Source organism: Martes martes (assembly GCF_963455335.1).
Source record: "Martes martes genome assembly, chromosome: 14".
In the NCBI taxonomy this organism is placed as follows: domain Eukaryota; kingdom Metazoa; phylum Chordata; class Mammalia; order Carnivora; family Mustelidae; genus Martes; species Martes martes.
Window position 1 is genome coordinate 89,168,974 of NC_137902.1, and position 18,790 is coordinate 89,187,763.

An 18,790-nucleotide genomic window follows, 5' to 3' on the forward strand; every position below is an offset into this window, starting at 1 on the left:
ACACAGAAATACTTTGAGGCAAATGAAAAAATCATACAATGAAACAAAATTTACTGAATGCAGTAAAACAGGTTCTAAAATGGGGCACCCGATTAGTCGATTAGTCGAGTCGATCAGTCGGTGGAGCTCTGTGACGCCTGATCTTATGGTTTGGAGTTTCAACCTCACGCTGGGCATAGAGCTCACTTTATTTTTTTAAAGATGTCATTTATTTATTTGACACAGAGCGGGAGAGAGAGAGACAGAGGCAGACAGACTGAGCAGAGTAGAAGGAGCAGCAGGCAGTAGAAGAGGGAGAGAATGGCTCCCCGTGCTGACCAGGGAGCTGATGCAGGGCTCCATTCCAGGACCCTAAATCCATGACTTGAGCCAAAGGCCAACAACTAACAGACTGTGCCACACAGGCACCCCTTAGAGCTAACTTTTTTAAAAAAAAGTGGTTCTAAGAAGGAAGTGTATACTGATACAGGCCTAACTCAAGAAACAAGAAACATCTCAAATAAGCAACCTAACTTGATACCTCAGGGAAACAGAAAAAGAACAAATAAAGTCCAAAGTTGGTAGAAGAAAGGAACACATCAGAACTGAAATAAATGAAATACAGACTAAAAAGACAACAGAAAGATATTTTAAAAAAACAGATCAACAAAGAGCTGGTTCTTTGAAAAGAACAAAGCTGACAGAGTCTCAGCCAGACTCAAGCTAACAAAAAAGAGGACTCATCATCAGAAATGAAAGAGATGTTCCCTGATACCATAAATATGCAAAGGCTCATAAGAAAGTACTATGAACAATTACACCCCAACAAGCTGGATAATCCAAAAGAAAAGGAGACATTCCCTGAAACATACAACCTGCCAAGACTGAATCCTGAAGAAACAGAAATCCGAACAGACCAATGACCAGTAGGGAGATTAAACAAGAAATCAAAAACTTCCAACAAACAAAAGTCCAGGACCCCATGGTTTCACCAGTGAATTCTATGAATCATACACAGAAAAAAATGAATACCAATCCTTCTCAAACTCTGCCAGAAAAACAAGAGGAAGGAAGGCTCCCCACCTCATTTTATGAGGCCAGCATGGCCCTTATCGAAACCTCCCAAGGTGCCCCAAGAAAGTGACAGACTATTATCTGTGATGAACGTAAACATAAAAATCCTCACCCAAATATCAGCAAACCGAATTCTACAATACAGGAAGAGGTACGAACCCGTAAGATTTATTTCAGGGATGCCACAGTGGTTCAACATCCACAAATCAAACTAATGTGCCGCATTCACAAAACGAAGGGTCGACGTCATAGGACCATCTCAACAGATGCACAAAAAGCATTTGATAGCGTTGCTACCAAATCACTGCCCCCCCCCACCTGTGCTTCTGCCACCTGGCTCATCCCCACACCCCGTACCACTGCCACACCACTGTGCCATCCCCCCACTGCCACCCTGCTGCGCCCCACACACCCGCCAAGGTCCCTTCCACCCCCCATTCCCGACAGGCCGCTGCCACCAGCGCTGCCACCCTCCACCCTGCTACTCCACAGCACTGCCTCTTTGTCCCACAACGGCTAACCCTCGCCATAGCCGCCCTGCTGCCCTGCCTGCTGCAACTGATGCCCTGCTGTGCCACCCCCATTGCCCTTACCGCTCCCGTGTGCACCTCCCAGCACTCTGCCACCCTGCTGCGCCACCCTCCAGTGCTTCTACTGCCCTGGTGCCTGTTGTTTCCAACAGCACCACCACTGCTACCGCGGTCACCCTGCTGCTCCCGCCCATCTCCACTGCCCCACCCGGCCCCCAAGCCATGCCGCACCATTGCCACGTACCTGCTGCGCCACTAGTCCCTCCCAACCACATCTGGGCCAATCCCTCCCCGCTTTGCCTCTCTGCTTTGCCTCCACGTCTGCTGCCATCCAACTGCGCTTCCTCAAGTCACTTCCTTCCTCAAGTCACTGCTGCCTCACTGCCCCTCCCCCCGCGCCATTTCTTCACTGCATACTGTCCCCTTGCTGCCGCGGCTGTGCAGAGCCACTGCCCTGCCCACACAGCTATGAACCTGATGCTCTTGCCCTGCTGGTCCCACCAAACACCCCTGAACAGCTACCACCTGTTGGCCCCCCTACCCCTGCTCCGGTGCCTCCAGATTCCCTCCCCGTTGACCTGCTGCTGCCGCCCCACTCATCCCAGCCTTCTCGCAATGCTGCCACCACCTGGGTGCCCCTGCCTCGTGACCCTGCAGTCCACAGCACACCTCTCCTACTGTCCACCTTACCACCGCTGCTGCAGCTAAACTTCTGCCCTGTGCCCCAGGCCACTACTGACCTTCACTGTCCAACCCCATTGACATGCATTAAGGCCCTACCCCACCCTTCATGCCCTTCCTGTGCAGTTGCTGTGCCGCTGCCTCCCAGCTGATTCCGTCCCCCCTTCACACGCCACCACTTGCCGGCCACCCCACATGCACCCGTGCAGCCACGCTGTCCCACCCCGCCCACCAGCATGCTCATTACTGTCCTGCTGCCCCACCGCATTGCTGCATCCACCCCTCTCTGCTCTCCCCACACCTTTACCCTGCCGAGTACACCACACCCCCACTACCAATCCTCTGCCCCTCGCCATCACTGCCCCCTTACCGCTACCCTGCTTCTGATCTGCTGCCACCCTGTGTCCCACTCTTGCCCTATACGTCCCGCTGCTTTCCTGGGTCCTGCAGCTGCTGGTCTTTGTAGCCCAGCCCTACGCAGGCCTGCCCTATTGACTTGCGTGACTGCCCCACTTGCCACGCTGCCCCCTGCTGTTCCCTGCCCACCCCTCCCTGCAGCTACCACCTAGCCGCTACCCCTGCCCCCCACTCTGGAGCTTTCCCGATTCCTTACCCCTGTTGCCACGCTGCTGCCGCCCCAAGTGTCCTACTCCACCTTCCCTGCACTGGTACCACCAGGCTGCCCCCACAACATGAGCCGCACCCACCACGCTGCACCCCCGTCCACAGCGCCCCCACTTAAAACCACCATTGCCTCTCCGCTGCTGCCCTGGGTCTTCGCTGCTGTTGCTAACAGTGGTGTCGCCCTGTACACATGCATCAAGTCCAGCAAAGCCAAGCCCTTGCTTTGCTGCCTGACGCACCACGCCATGACACTGACATTCCGCTTATACCCAGCTAGTCCTGCCCACCCCCAAGCGACACTACCGCCTAGCTACTAACCCCCCACTCCGATGCCTCCTGGCTGCCAAGCGTGTGGCTGCCCAGCACATCCACCACCCCCCGCGCTGCTACCAGCTTGCTGCCCCCCAAAAATGCACCCCTGCTGCCCTGCTGTGCACCCCAAACAGGCCCCCTTACTGCTGCGCTGCCTCTGTCCTATGCCCCCGGCCTCTGCTGGGCTTCGCTGCCTCACCTCGTTGGCATGCACTATGAGCAGGCCCAGCAAGCCAGCCAAGCTGTCTCTGTGCTGCTGCCTCAGGGCTTGTCCCCTCCTCCCTACGCTGCCCTGCCGCCTATATTCCACCCACCCCCTCCAGGTGCCACACTGCTGACCCACTCAGATGGCACACAGCTCCCGACCCACGGGCCGCTACCCCTCCCTGTGCCACTACTGACTGGTTGCCCCCTCCCCGACCCTGGTGACCCCAGCTCTCTCCCCCGCTGGTCCCGCCCCCATACCTGAGCGTTTTCACCTGACACCTCCTGGCACCCTTGCAGCCCTGCTACCCCGCCCACCACGCCAAGACACTGGCCTCCTGATGATGCCAGGCTGGTCCCTCCCCTCCACGACCGCCCATCTGCTTCCCCCTCCCCTGGCTCCATTGCCTCCCCGCTGCCACGTGCGTTACTCCTTCGCACGCCTGGTCCCCTGCCCCCCTGACACTGCATTACCGCGCTGCTACCGCCCTGAATATCCGCCCCCCTCCCCACGCTTCCAGCACATTGCCACCGCCCACATGCACCCCTGCCACCCTGCTGTGCCCCTCACACTGCCCCCTTACCTCAGCTGCAGCCGCTCCGCCGCGGCCCTGGGCCCCCGGCCTTTGCCAAGCCTCGCCACACCGCCCCCTTGACGTGCACTGTGGGTCCGCCCACCGCGCCCGACCCGCTGTTGCTGCCCCGCCCCCTTGACGCGCACGATGGGTCCGCCCACCGCGCCCGACCCGCTGTTGCTGCCCTGCCCCCTTGACGTGCACTATGGGCCCGCCCACCGCGCCCTCCGAACTGCTGCTGCCCCGCCCCCTTGACGTGCACCGTGGGCCCGCCCACCGCGCCCGCCTTACTGCTGCTGCACCGCTGCCTGGGGCTGCTCCCCCCCCCACACCCCCTCTGCTGCCGCCTAGATTCCGCCCATCCCCCACAGGTGCCGCACGGCTGCCCCACTCGGGTGCCACGCAGCTCCCACCCCTCCCTGTGCCGCTACTGCCTGCCCCCTTCCCCGCCTCTGGTGACCCCTGCTCCCTCCCCGTGATCCCGTCCCCCCACCTCAGTGTTGTCTCACGGCTGCCAACTACGCAGGCCCATGCAGCCCCGCCCACCACGCCGTGACGTTGACGCCCCGCGGACGCCCGGCCCGTCCCGCCTCCCCGCACACGCCACTACCGCCTGACGGCTTCCCCCTCCCCCCTGCTCCGTTGCCTCCCCGCTGCCAGGCGTATTACCTCACTACTAGCGCCCTGAATATCCGCCCCCCTCCCCGGGCTTCCACCACATGCTACCGCCACGTGCACCCCTGCAACCCTGCTGCGCCCCTCACACCGGCCCCCTTACCTCAGCTGCCGTCGCTCCGCTGCAGCCCTATGCCCCGGCCTCTTCCGCGCTTCACCGCCCCGCCCCCTTACGTGCACCGTGGGCCCGCCCACCACGCCCTCCGCACTGCTGCTGCCCCGCCCCCTTGACAGGCACGATGGGCCCGCCCACCACGCCAGCCCCAATGCTGCTGCTGCTGCCGCTGCCCCGCCGCCGCCTCCGGGCTGTTCCCACCCCCACTCCGGTTGCTGCTGTCTAGATTCCACCCCCCGCCCAGTCGCCGCCTGGCTGCCCCACTTGGCTGTCACACAGCTCCCCCACCACAACCCGCCACCGCTCCTGTGCCACTACCGCCTGGTTGTCCCCTCACCTGGCTCTGGGGACCCCGGCTCCCTCCCCCACCGGTCCCGCCCCCCGACCATAGGGTCATCACCTGGTTGCCACCACCTCCCGCCTGGGCAGCCCCACGGCCCCACCTACCACCCCATGCCATGACTGCCCCATTGCCCCACTGAGTTGCCCTTGATTCCCGCTGCCACGCCCAACCCCCATATCTACCGCACCCCAGGACCTGCTGTCCCGCTGCACATCTGCCCAGCGCCGCTGCAGCCGTCCCCAAGCTACTGCCCACGTTGCCCCTTCTTGCCGCCCTGCCCCCGCCCCCATCCCCGCCCCACCACCCGCCGGCCTGCTGCTGCTGCCAGGGTCTCCAAGGCCACCGCCCCTTCCTTGGTGGCCCTGCTGCACCTGCCCTGCCCCACTACCATGAGACCGCCGCCCCGCTGGTCCCGCCCACCCCCCACCATTAACCCCCACCCCAGTACTGTCCTGCTGACCCCCCCCACTCTGCTGCCGACCCACTGTGCCCCGCCAACGCCACTGCCACCCCACCGCACCTCCCCAACACCGCTGCGACTGCGACCCAGTGACATTGCCTCCCCGCTGCCCGCCCTCCCCTGCTTCCTGGCCCGGCTGCACGCCCCGCCCTCCATGTGGCCTCAGCAAACCCTTCCCCCCGCCACTTCTCTGTCCCTGTGACCCTTACCGACGCCTCACTGCCGATGGGCTGCTGTCCCAGGTCCAGACGCTGCTGTCGCGCCGGCTTCGCAGCCCCGCCCCCTTCACATGCCTGTTGTCCTGCCCACCACGCCAGGCGTGGCCTCGCCTCCATCCCCCTCCCCGGTCCCCTCTCCTCCCTGCGAGCTACTGTCTACCTTCACTCCCCACCCCCAAGTGCTGCCCTGCTGCCCTCCCCGTTTTCAAGGGCTCCCACCCCGCTGTTCCCGCCTCCCGTCCCCCGCTGCTACTGCCTGGCTGCCCCCGCCAAATCCTTGCCTCCCCCGCCGTGCCTCCCTCGTGCCGCCTCATTCCCTCGCCCCCTTGAGGCCCAGGTGCGTCCCACCTCGCGCCTCTGTATCAGTGTTGGCCTCCCCACCTCCCCACCCCTTCACCCCAGCCACCGCCCACCGGCCCACCACCCCGAGCCGTCGCTTCCCCGCTGCCCCGCCCTGTTGGCCCCACTGCCTCACTGCAACCCCTGTGGTTTCTGCCACCCCTCCCCGCTGTGCTTCCCACCCCGCCCCTGTCACGTCCCCCACGCAGGCCCTCCTTACTACCTTACCGCTGCCCAGCAGCTGCCTGGCCCGCCCTGGACGTCATCAGTGGGCCCTAAGAGAATTCCTGCATAAGGGCTGGCGGCAGGTGTGTTCTGGAAGAGGGTTGGAGATAGAGGCACAGGAGTAAATCCCAAGAAGGAAAATGCTGGCGTAATTATGTTAAGTGTTAAAATAGCCTAAAAAGCTAAACTTAAAGTGCTTTCAATGTCTCCTTCTTTTCCATACAGTGACTTTATTCATCATATTGTGCACCTGAAAATAATATAATCTTAAGTTAACTAACTGGAATGAAAATAAAAACTGTAAAAAAGAAATAAAAATCTTTTAACATCATGTGCATCGATTGACGTACAGACATTAAGGAAACAGTTTGCATAACAAAATGTGTATATGTGTCTAAGTGCTCTTTCTCAACCCAGGCTGGTCAAAATCATGGAAAAGATGAGTTTTATTTGTCTTCAGAATCACTCACTGTTCTGGGCTTCCACGTATAGTGTATGGACATATGAACAAGCTTTTCTCAAAAACTAAAAGAAAAAAAAGCTCCCAAGAACCAGCACTAGATGTCCACCGTAGAATTGCATGAACAGAAATGCCCTCGTTGGCTTTGTTGTATGAGAAGACCTTGGGAGATACTCATTTGAGAAATAAGTGTCGAGTGAAATACATCATAAACAAGAACTTCTCCCTTACCGTAATGCTCACTGGGGAACTTAACTCTCCATTTTACTTTGCTCTGGTCACCAGAAAAATCAAAATTTAACAGCACACTTAGCCCAGTGATTATGTTAAATTTATGCTTTGCGCTCTGTTAGCAGTAGAACTGAAACCTTGGGGCTGTCTCTGTGATCATACTTGTGTTACTTTTAGGATAAGATGTGCATTAATATGAATAAATTCACCCCTGTTATGTTTTCCACGGCAAGCATTTTCACTGACATGATTTCATGGGATCTTCATCACACTCCAGGTGAAAGAAAAGGTAAATGTTTATGGTATATAAAAGGTAAACAAAGGTAAATGCACAAAATATGAATCTGTGAAATAAGACAAATGCAGCCCAGTAAGATTTGAGACCTAATGGGCTGTATTAATTGATCTACTAATGACTTGGATAGTATCCTATCCAGTAGATAGAGGGGCGCTCCAAGTGGCCACAAGAAAGAAACGACTTCCAAGATAGCCTGTGAGATGCAGTGCATGGGTGGTGCAGTCAGATTAAGTGTCACACTCTTGGCTTTGGCCCAGGTCCTGATCTCAGGGTCTTGGGATCCAGCCCTTCACAAGGATCTGTGCTCAGCACAGAGCCTGTTTGTGTTTCGCTCTCCCTCTCCCTCTGACCCCTCCACAAATAAATAAATCTTAAAAATAAGACAGCAAGGGAGAAAATAAAACATAATCAGCTAAGAATCCATTGTTTTTGGCAAGATCACCCTCCTAAGGGAAACAGAGGGGGCCAATCAGTAGACTTCCTAGCGCTGACCAGGAAATTCCCACCTGGACTGGCTAAAGGTTATATAGTTCTGGATGTTGAAACTGCAGTTGGGTGGGTATTAAGTCTTGACTTACCAACTTAGGGCCTTAAGCCATGTGAAGGCATTTTGAGCCTGTGGTTTTCCTTTTCAACAACCCCAGCTTTTGATCAAACTCTCAGCTTAACTGAGAGATCTAAATTGAAGGCATTAACGCCACTCTCAGCAACTGCTCTGAAGTGCTCACAGTACTTGTTGCTCCTCAGTGTAGTATTCAGAGTTCTTGACCTGTCTGATTAACTCTTGTGATGTTCACAGGTCGCCACTGCAGTCTTACAATTTTTGAGTTGGTCATGCTCTTCTTTTTTTTTTTTTTCCTGATGTTCCAGTCTTAGAAAGATCATTAGTATGCAGGTTAGTGTCTCTGTTTTGCATTTAGAGCTTTTGAGAAAACATAAAGCACCACACAGATTATATTGATTATGATAAACCAGATAATTCCCAATGTTTGGAGTGCAACTTGAGGCTATGTACTCCAAGACTCAAAGCAATCAAAAACAAACGAGTAAGAAAGACCCTGCTGAAGGAGTCACTCTTTTAAGCCACGTGGCTTCCTCAGTAATCTGATGTTATTGGGCTTCAACTTCCCCCAGAACTGTTCATCCGGGTTTAGCACATGCTGTTGTCTACTGCACAGACCCAGCCTTGCTCAGCTAAGAGATAACCAAGGGCTGTCTTATTTTCAAGAACTCCTTTGGCCAGAGTGGAAGGATTCTCGTTGGGCAGACATTGCTTTGGCAAGGGGTCCTGCAACAATTTCAAGAACGAAGGAAAAGGTCTTGATCATACTCCATCTACGTTTGTCCCTAACCAGGGAAGTAAGGCCAGCCAAAGACATGAATCTTGGAACACAATTTTTCCTGGTAGTTCCCTTCTAACTCAGAACATGAATGTAGGGAAGTTAACCAATGAAATGTCTTATTTAGCTTGAGTAATTTCAGACCAGGGTTGACTTTTCTGGTAGCCTGAAATAAAAGGTAGCTCTAAATTCCAGAGGATACTGCTGTAGTAATGACCCGGTTGGACAATACAGATGAGGGTGTTACCTTTCCAGGCCATTGCCAGAATAAAGGAAAAGAGAAGAGAGAGAAATGATCACATGTTTGGTCAAAGCTTAGAGTCTTGATCCATTGTCTTGGGTGAGCACGGTCTACCTAGATGTCAGGTATTTCACTTTCTTCCAAGTAGATTCGGAAATATCAAGGGTCTGTGCAGGACCAGGTGTCAGGTGGAGACTTCTGTAGCTGTGGGATGTGCACTGGAGGCTCAATACCTATGAGTTTTGCAGAAGGAGACTTAGCAAGGTCCCTCTTTTACTGGCTTTCAAGGGTTGCCTTCCTCTAATGATGTGTCTCAAATACTTAATCACCAGGCTGAACTGTGTTGGAGAGGATCCTTTTAACTGTGATCTAGGAAGGCTTCCATAACCTGTTGATGACAGGCTTGAGCACTGGACATCGCAGTCTTACAGTAGTTGGATAGACCAGCGTGCAACACAATGGATCAGTAAAAGGTTGTACACTGAGACAATTCAACGAAGTCTGCAAGAATTTCCTAAAGGCTCCTGTGGTTTGCCCAGTGAAATATGTGCCCTGGTCACTGGCAATCACAGAAAGTGTGCCCCAAGGGAGAAACCCATTTTTAACAGGGTCTTTGTCACAGTGCAATCATCAGTCTCTCGGCAGGGAAAGGCTTTAACTGATCCAGAAAATACAGAAACAACAACAAAGGTATATGACAAACCCTACTAAGTGGCAGTGGAATGAACCCAGCTGCAGGTGTTCAAAGGGTCCACAGGAAGGAGACCCGAAATCTCTGGAGACAAAAAGTTGTTCAGGATTATGGACCTGACAAGTTAGACACTTGGTTAGACACTAGGTAAACAGGTTTTGTTTGTTTGCTTTTTTTAATTTTTTTTTTATTTTCAGCATAACAGTATTCATTGTTTTGCACCACACCCAGTGCTCCATGCGATACGTGCCCTCCTTAATACCCACCACCTGGTTCCCCCAACCTCCCACCCCCCGCCCCTTCAAAACCCTCAGGCTGTTTTTCAGAGTCCATAGTCTCTCATGGTTCACCTTCCCTTCCAATTTCCCTCAACTCCCTTCTCCTCTCCATCACCCCATATCCTCCATGTTGTTATGCTCCACAAATAAGTGAAACCATATGATACTTGACTCTCTCTGCTTGACTTATTTCACTCAGCATCATCTCTTCCAGTCCCATCCATGTTGCTACAAAAGTTGGGTATTCATCCTTTCTGATGGAGGCATAATACTCCATAATGTAGATGGACCACATCTTCCTTATCCATTCGTCCGTTGAAGGACATCTTGGTTCTTTCCACAGTTTGGTGACCGTGGCCATTGCTGCTCTAAACATTGGGGTACAGATGGCCCTTCTTTTCACTACATCTGTATCTTTGGGGTAAATACCCAGTAGTGCAATTGCAGGGTCCTAGGGAAGCTCTATTTTTAATTTCTTGAGGAATCTCCACACTGTTCTCCAAAGTGGCTGCATCAACTTGCATTCCCACCAACAGTGTAAGAGGGTTCCCCTGACTCCACATCCTCTCCAACACACGTTGTTTCCTGTCTTGCTAATTTTGGCCATTCTAACTGGTGTAAGGTGGTATCTCAATGTGGTTTTAATTTGAATCTCCCTGATGGCTAGTGATGATGAACATTTTTTTTTTTACTGTTTTAGAAGACTTCCCACTGATGTCCATTTATCATTTGAATCATCTTAAATGCCCTATGGTGGGTGAAGGAATGAAAAAAACAATCAAGAAAAATGGGGCTTGCCAGGGATCTGGGAAGAACAGAGTGGTTGTCTTGGTTTTCCCGTAGCCCTGACTCTTTCTTTAAGTCACTCCCATTCTTTACCCACCTTCTTCTCTCTGATTCAGAAGGAAACAGGTGCCATGTTACAAGGACATCAGGATGGCCTGCATCTGGCAATGAGGAGCCATGTTTTGTTGAACCAGAATGGACCTTATCTACATGAGCCACAATCTTACAACTATAATACCAAAAAAAAAAACTTAGTATGAAGTTTTATTTGACAATGATTCCCATGTAATTTAACATATCAAATAAGCTAAATTAATTTAGCAAATCCTTAGGGATGTTCCAGGTCAAAGAGAATGAAGTGGGCCAATACTCCAAAGGAAAAAAAAATTTTTTTAAAGATTTTTTTATTTATTTGACAGAGACCACAAGTAGGCAGAGAGGCAGGCAGAGAGAGAGAGGAGGAAGCAGGCTCTCCACCAAGCAGAGAGCCCGATGCGGGGCTCGATCCCAGGACCCTGGGATCATGACCCGAGCCGAAGGCAGAGGCTTAACCCACTGAGCCACCCAGGCGCCCTTCCAAAGAAAATTTTAAAAAATCCACAAAATCCTTCATTCTCTTGAGGAAGGAAAACCAAATTCTGATGTTTTACCAGCTTATTTTTGATTAGAAAATTCTTCGTTCCAATCTTAGGCCCTCCTGACCATGCATGACATTCCTTTCCAAACATTCCCTTTTTAGAAGGCTTTACAACTTTCTCTTTTACATTCAGATTTTTGTCCTGAGTTTACCCTCTTTAGGTAACCAGCTTTGCTGTAAAACAAAATTCCTTTCTTTTTCATCCTGAAAAAAAAAAAATAGATTTCCGTTCCTCATTCCTTTACTTATGAAAAACACATATCTTACTTTCTTTGCATTCTGAGTTGTTTTTCTTATTATTTTCAGTAGCCTTCATTACATTACTTAGAGTTCTTAACTCTTGGAAAGTTTCATTTTTAAAGAAAGCAGTTGTGAACTGTGAACAAGTATTCTTTAGGTTGGGAAATGTATGAATGCATTTCATAATTTGCTGAAATATGTGCTTCTTCATTAAACAATCTTTCAGGAAAGCAGAAAATGCATTTAAAAACAAGCCCAGTTTCTTTGCAATAAGGTAACCAAAAGGAGATAAACTCATGTTCATTTACTAATAACTTAGTATTATCTTACCTAGTAATGATCTAGATATTTAATGACAGTAATTTCATTTAACCATTGACCTAACTCACCAAAACATTAAAGTTTCAGTTTACCAAAAAGATTTGGAAGACTAAGACTTTATCTAAAATTTCTAACTTTATTTACATCTATTCAATGTAACTTGTTCCTAACAGTTTCACTGAGATTACCCATAAAAATTGTGTGAGACATGGGATGGGATCAGTGAAGTAGGAGATGAGGACTGCAAGTTGTGCTTGTCCTGATGTGCACATGTGATGGATGGAAGTGTTGAATCACTGTACTGCACACATGGAACTAATATAACATGGTGTGTTGAGTAGCTGGAATTAAAATAAAATCTTACAATATAAAATAAAAATTAATTAAAATTTAAAAAATTTAAAATTAGGAAACATAAAAGCTTGTCATTCTTCCAAGCTATTTTTTTAACATTTTGGAATAGAGATCACATCTACTTATTTTAGTAAACCAAGGCACACAAAAGTTTTAATTTTAGTGCTGATAACGAAAGCCAAGTCTATTTGCCCAGATCATATGGATTTGGAACACATTTAGGTTAGTTTCTATCTTTCTGACAGTTTTAGAATGCCCAATTCTTACAAGTACCTGTAGCTCTCTACAAATTAATTTGGCAATATCCATCCAGTGAGAAAAATATCTCACATTGACAACATGTATTTGTGGACACAAAGAGCACTGCATGGAGCCTAGTGTCACTAACACGTATGGAGAAAACGTTAAGATCAGTTTGTGTCCGTGGAATATTAGGGAGACTGTGCTAGAGTTTAGGCACAGGATCCCTTTAGCAGTTCGTATTTTATATTTATGTATTATCAGCAGTTTGTGTTTTCAAAAGGCACCTTTCCTTTTGTTTCCCTCAGTCTCGGGCATCTGTAGGTTGGTCTTATATTTCAAAGATACGATAAGATGTATAACTTTAAGGAGAAAAAAAGCCAAACTTTTATAAGCCCCCTTTGATAAGCAGGAGAAGTTGGGAGATCCAGAAAAGGAGTAGGGGAACTTTGGATTGCTGAAAGAGCTGCATTTACAGTTCTGCTCAGATTTGTGAGGACAGTTGCTCTCAATGACTCACAGCCTTGTATTTACATGAAATGACATCCTGTGTTGTTGGTCCAACCTATCCAGCACATGAGCTTCAATTTGCTTCCTTCCCTCTGGGTGTGTAACTTGAATTTTAAGGATTTCTGGCAGTAAGGAATGACCCTGCTTGGGTATAAGATGGGCTCCCAAAGAGGGTGCAAAGATACTCTCTCCCAAGATCCAGAGTCACTCACAGCGAGAGCCAAAGGAAGGAACCAACCAGCCGCAGGTCCCCAGCAGGCAGAAAGCTAAGAACAGTTATGCAGGATGCCTCCAGCAAGAAGGCAGTAGCCTATCTCTGTGAGAGAAGGGATCCATCGAAATGGGTCTGGACTTGGAAGGATGAGACAATGTGAAATTTTATTATCCTCTCTGGATCAAGCACTGCAGACAGAGAGATCTGGAAGGAGCTAATTCTGCTAATGGTTTGTACCCATCCCTCTACAGTGCCAGTTTTTGCAGGACCCCTTCTGCAGGCCCTGGACTTTACTAGAATTTCCACCCGGCTGTATGACACCTGTATAGTAGCTTGCCAGAAACCATCCAGTTTCATCAGGTCTGGGAAGAGCTCGCTTGGGGACCCTCCCATGAAGGTAGATACTGTACATGACCATGTCAGACATCTGTTTATGGCTGTGTAGTCTGCAGAGTGGAAAAACTATTCAGACTAGAATGAGTGCTCAAAGGAGCAAAAAGAGGAGCATGAGGAGTTATGTCAGTCTTCGATAGGTTTTTCTGTTTTTCTGTTTTAGGTACTTCTCCAAACTTTAATTTGTCATTAAATTTTTACAATGAATGTTTCAATGACTTTGGAATTTTGAAACATTTTAGAGACTTCTGCTTGCCAATTAACAGAGGTGTCTTAGTCTGCTTAACTGGAGAATGCTTGCTTCTAAGTGTATTTCTTAAGTGATCTTATCTAATTGGAAAGTTCCCCATTTTGGACATTGTATTTCTAGGTTCTAATTGTCCTGAGGGCTGGCAGCAGAATGGTAGGAAACTAACCACTAATGGAATTAACATCCATTTCTGCCCAGCTATATATCCACAAATAAGTTGTAGTTCACATTTCTGTCAGGCCTTATTTTTGACCGTTATATTTGACAGTTGCCAAGCCAGTTCCGTAGGACACAAAACAAGCTTAGTAGGATCTTGCCATGTTTGCTAGATATCTGTAGCATTTGGGACAATAGCTGTTAGTTGTACAATAAGCAGGTGGACTAGAAGGTGGTGAGCTTACTCATCATAATTTAATGATCCTAGGAGCTAAGACTTCTCTGAGCAGAGCTAACAGCTGGCAGGGATGTGTCCTGGAGTTGGGGATTGTGTGTGTGTTCCAGTGTTAGCTCTCCGTACACGAGTTTTCTTGAGGTTATCGGCTGTCCTACTGTCCTGCCAACCCACTCCCTGACCCACTTATATTATCAAGGGGTGTTCTTGGGCTGGCAAGGGCTCTAATGTCTTTTGAATGTTTGACCAATGCCTTCCAATTTTTGTTGGTTATTCTGCCTCTGAGATCCCTATTAGGAGTAGTCTTTATCTACAAACAAATGGAGACAAACAACAGTGTACACCTTGGTGTATGGGCAGTAAAGATACTACTGTGTTCTGGACAAGGAAGGCTCTGTGTGCAGCAACAATAATCCCAGGAACCATGTTTGGATTATACTCAGGGTACTGGGATCTGAAAGCTTAGGGGCTTGGCTCGGGGCAGACGTTTCTGCCAGTTCAACTGGGCTCTGGGCAAATATGTGCGCTCAATAGAGCTCTAGATAAACAGGCCAGCTCAGCTGGGCACTGGGCATAACCCTTGGCCAGCCCATGCTGACCTGAAAGCCAATTAGATCAGGAGCCTGAATAGAAAGAAAAGGGAGCTGAGAACCAAGAGGAACCCATCCACAGGACTTGAAAATAGCAGGAAAGACAGGGAACACAAAGGACTCAAGGCTCCCACACCTGTTTCTCCTTGTGTCTGAATGTCCATGGAAGGCCACTTCTGATCCCATTGCTGCCACCAAATTTATTAAATAACAAAAATTCAACCAAGTAAATGTTAAAGATACAAAGGCTGTATTAATCAATCAATTCATGAGTGAGGCATCATCCCACCTTCCAAATGTAGGTGAGCTCCAAAGGATTACAGCAAAGGAAAAGAAGAAAAAAGGAAATTGATAACAAAAAGTCCATTGTGGGATGCCTGGGTGGCTCAGTGGGTTAAGCCTCTGCCTTTGGCTCAAGTCATGATCTCAGGGTCCTGGGATAGAGCCCCACATTGGGCTCTATGCTCAGCAGGGAGCCTGTCCCACCCCCCCCCCCGCCATCTGCCTCTCTGCCTACTTGCGGTCTCTGCTGTCAAATAAATGGGTAAAATTTTTTAAAAAAAATCCATTGTATTAGGTATTATTTCCCTCCTAAGAGGAATGGTAAGGATCAATCAGGAATTTTCCTGGGGTGAACAGGAAACTCCCATGTTCACTGCTTCAAGGTCTCTTCTGGGGTTGAAATGTACTTGAATTAGACAGGAAGTTTTCATTTAGTGACCTGGGCCTTAAGTTAAAGGTTGCCATTTTGGGTCTGTAGGGTTTTTCTTTTTAAGATTTTATTTATTTTTTTATCAGGGAGAGAGAGAGAACACAAGCAAGAGGAGCAGCAGGCAGAGGGAGAAGAGCAGGGATCCAGTGGGACTTGATCCCAGGACACTCAGATCATGACTTGAGCATAAGGCAGACGCTTAACCAATGGAGACACCCAGGCATCTCTATGGCTTTCTTTTTAACAGATCCAAGAAGATGAAGACTGACTTTAAAATTTTAGACTTCTATATAGAAAGCTCTTCACAGGTCTTGTTATGTGCTTTCCACCCACTGCTGAAAAATTGCTCTTTAAGAACAGGGGAAAGTACAAACAAAAATTCCTTCTCATGGGCTCTCTGGAGCCTTAATCTGTGATGTTAATGCTCAGGAGTTGACTTCTGAGTCTGGTGAGTTACTGAACCACTGCCTGGCCAGGGAACATTCAGCCGTCTGCACACACTTTCTAAATATGACTAGAGTCCGCACCAATGAGGCTAATTTGGGATACCATGCCTGAATCACAAATAACCTTGAGTGGTTAGGAAAAGTATATTGGCCTTACTGTAGTGATCCTCCTTGGGACAGTAGTTCATCCTGCGTCGCTCCCACACCTGGCACATACTAGAGCTGTAATAACGTTTGCTGAGCAGCATTTACCAATGGTAAGGAATACATTCCTGTGTACAATGGAAAAAGAGGCACGTTAGACTCACTCAATCTTCACTTGAAATTTCACCTTACTGTGATATGTAAAATCTAAATTTGAGAAACCCAAGACCATATTAAAACCTCAGCAGCCAAATTATTATTTTCTGTAGGGCTGCAATGTGGCTCCAAGAAATGAACAGCATTTTGTTGCCTTCATCTTATTGTTTGTGATTTATACTTTGGGTAGAGCAAGATTGAAATGAGAGGGTATTTGAATGTTGAGTAAAACATCCCTGAAAGATGTATAATTGTTCTTATTTCCTGATCGAGTGAGATCATCAAAACTGGTCTTTTGTGAGTTTATTGTGTGTGAGGTTGCTAGGTGCTTTCATGTGTATTGTTGCATTTGATGCATACAATGACACTAAAAACATCACTGTGACCTTAATATTTTGGATGACAAAACTAAGGGGAGAAAGGGCAAGTGATTTTGTCTTTCTCATTTTCTCTGTATGTTCCAAAGCCTATACTATTTCGATTCCATGGGGACATATAGCAGGACATTATGCAACTGTTAAAAACATCAACATGAAAGAAAGACTTCTAGTCCTTTTTTTTTCCATTAATACTTGACAGAAAGGTACAGTATTCCCTTTGGTGGAAAAAAAGTTTCTAGGAGGTTATATCTTTTTCTGTAAGCACATACCTTTGTTTATTGAAGGAGAAAGAATCTCTTGATCAATCCTTCCATTATTGCACTCATGTTTGATGATACCTTTGTGTCCTTTATCCATTGACACTCCAGTCACAGTCAGCCAGCTGAATTTCATGTATGTGTCATTTGTTTTCATGGTGTCTCCCAGCCGGGATTTCAGAATTGGTTTGCCATTCTATTCTTTCCAATACATCTTGATAAAATCAGGGGGAAAGTCCTCAAGAAGACCAAGATACGTTCCAGCCCTATGGAGTGTTCTTCGGCAACTGAAGGAAGAAGTATTGTGGGCTTGAGGGAAATATCTTCATTGGAACTTTTATCTGTGGGGGAAAATGGAATAGCAGATAAAAATATTATTAGAGAAAAAAATATATTATTAGAGAAACACAGACATTAGGTGGTTTGGAAACACTCAACACATATTAAAAGGAAGGAAACTTGTTATAGAATTAGTCTTTACCATGGCCTTTCATCCACAATGGGTTAGGAGGTACTGGTTGTTCTTAGCTTCCATAGGAAAAGAGGTTCAAGACATTATGTAACTTGCCCAAAGTCACAGCTATTAAATGGCAGAGTCTGATTGAAACATGGAAGTTTATTATTTTTTTAAGATTTTATTTATTTATTTGTCAGAGAGAGAGAGAGGAGCGAGAGCGAGCACAGGCAGACAGAGTAGCAGGCAGAGGCAGAGGGAGAAGCAGGCTCCCTGCCGAGCAAGGAGCCGGGTGTGGGACTCGATCCCAGGACGCTGGCATCACGACCTGAGCGAAGGCAGCCGCTTAACCAATTGAGCCACCCAGGTGTCCCTATTATTATTTTTTTGAAACATGAAAGTTTATTAAACAATACATAGTCACTTGTTAGAATGGGAATCCATTTCCACAGGTGTTTGATAATGTATTAGATTGACCTTTTAGCTTCAAATGTGGATCCCACGTCCACTTCGAATCCTGAAGTACTTCTCTTTGATTTCTGATTTTATAGAACATCTTGTTCTCACATGAGAACCAGTCTAGGATTTTGATTAGGGCGATGTTTAAAGCGGTACCCTCAAAGTATTTGCAACACCTTAAATTTAGAAGCAATGTGCCTATATCTCTAAAACCTCTATTTGAAGCATTTATGATTTTCAGAAATGTTTACTAACCTTATCAAATATTGCACTGATCAGAATTTATTTTGCTTTAGCAAATCTTCACTAAAAACACATCTTAAAGATTTCACTTTTTTTTTTTTTGAAAGAGAGAATGAGTAGGGGCAGGGGCAGGGGCAGGGGAGAGGGAGAAAGCAGACTCTCGGCCAAGTAGGGAGGCTGACAAGACACTGGGCTCCAACCCGGGACTCCAGGATCAGGACTTGAGCCAAAGACAGATGTTTAACTAACTGAGCCATGCAGGTGCCCCTAAAAGCACATTTTATAATCAAGTTTTATTTGAAGTTAAATCATGACTAAGAAGACGCCATTTTTTGACTCTTAGCATTTTCCTTCCACCCCAAATTAATCTACCCTCCAAGCATCCTGACTTTTTCATTGACATGACCTGTTGAAAAAGTTATATATAACTGGTGTATTAACAGTTATTGTTCCAAAGCTTTTTGCAGACCCAATGTCAGGGAAACATCATGGTTTTCAAGGGCATGTTATCTGAATGTTGAAATGTTACCAGATTATACTTTTATTGTTAATTTAGTGATTGAAATTATAAATAGTAGAACCCTTTCCAATTTGGTTCCCAACTGAAACATAAATGCTTTACTTATTTTCTCTTTGGGATACTTTAGAGTTAGAATAATAATTTCATTGGCAACTTCTTAAGAAAAAAAAAGAATTGAAGGCACCTGGGTGGCTCAGTGG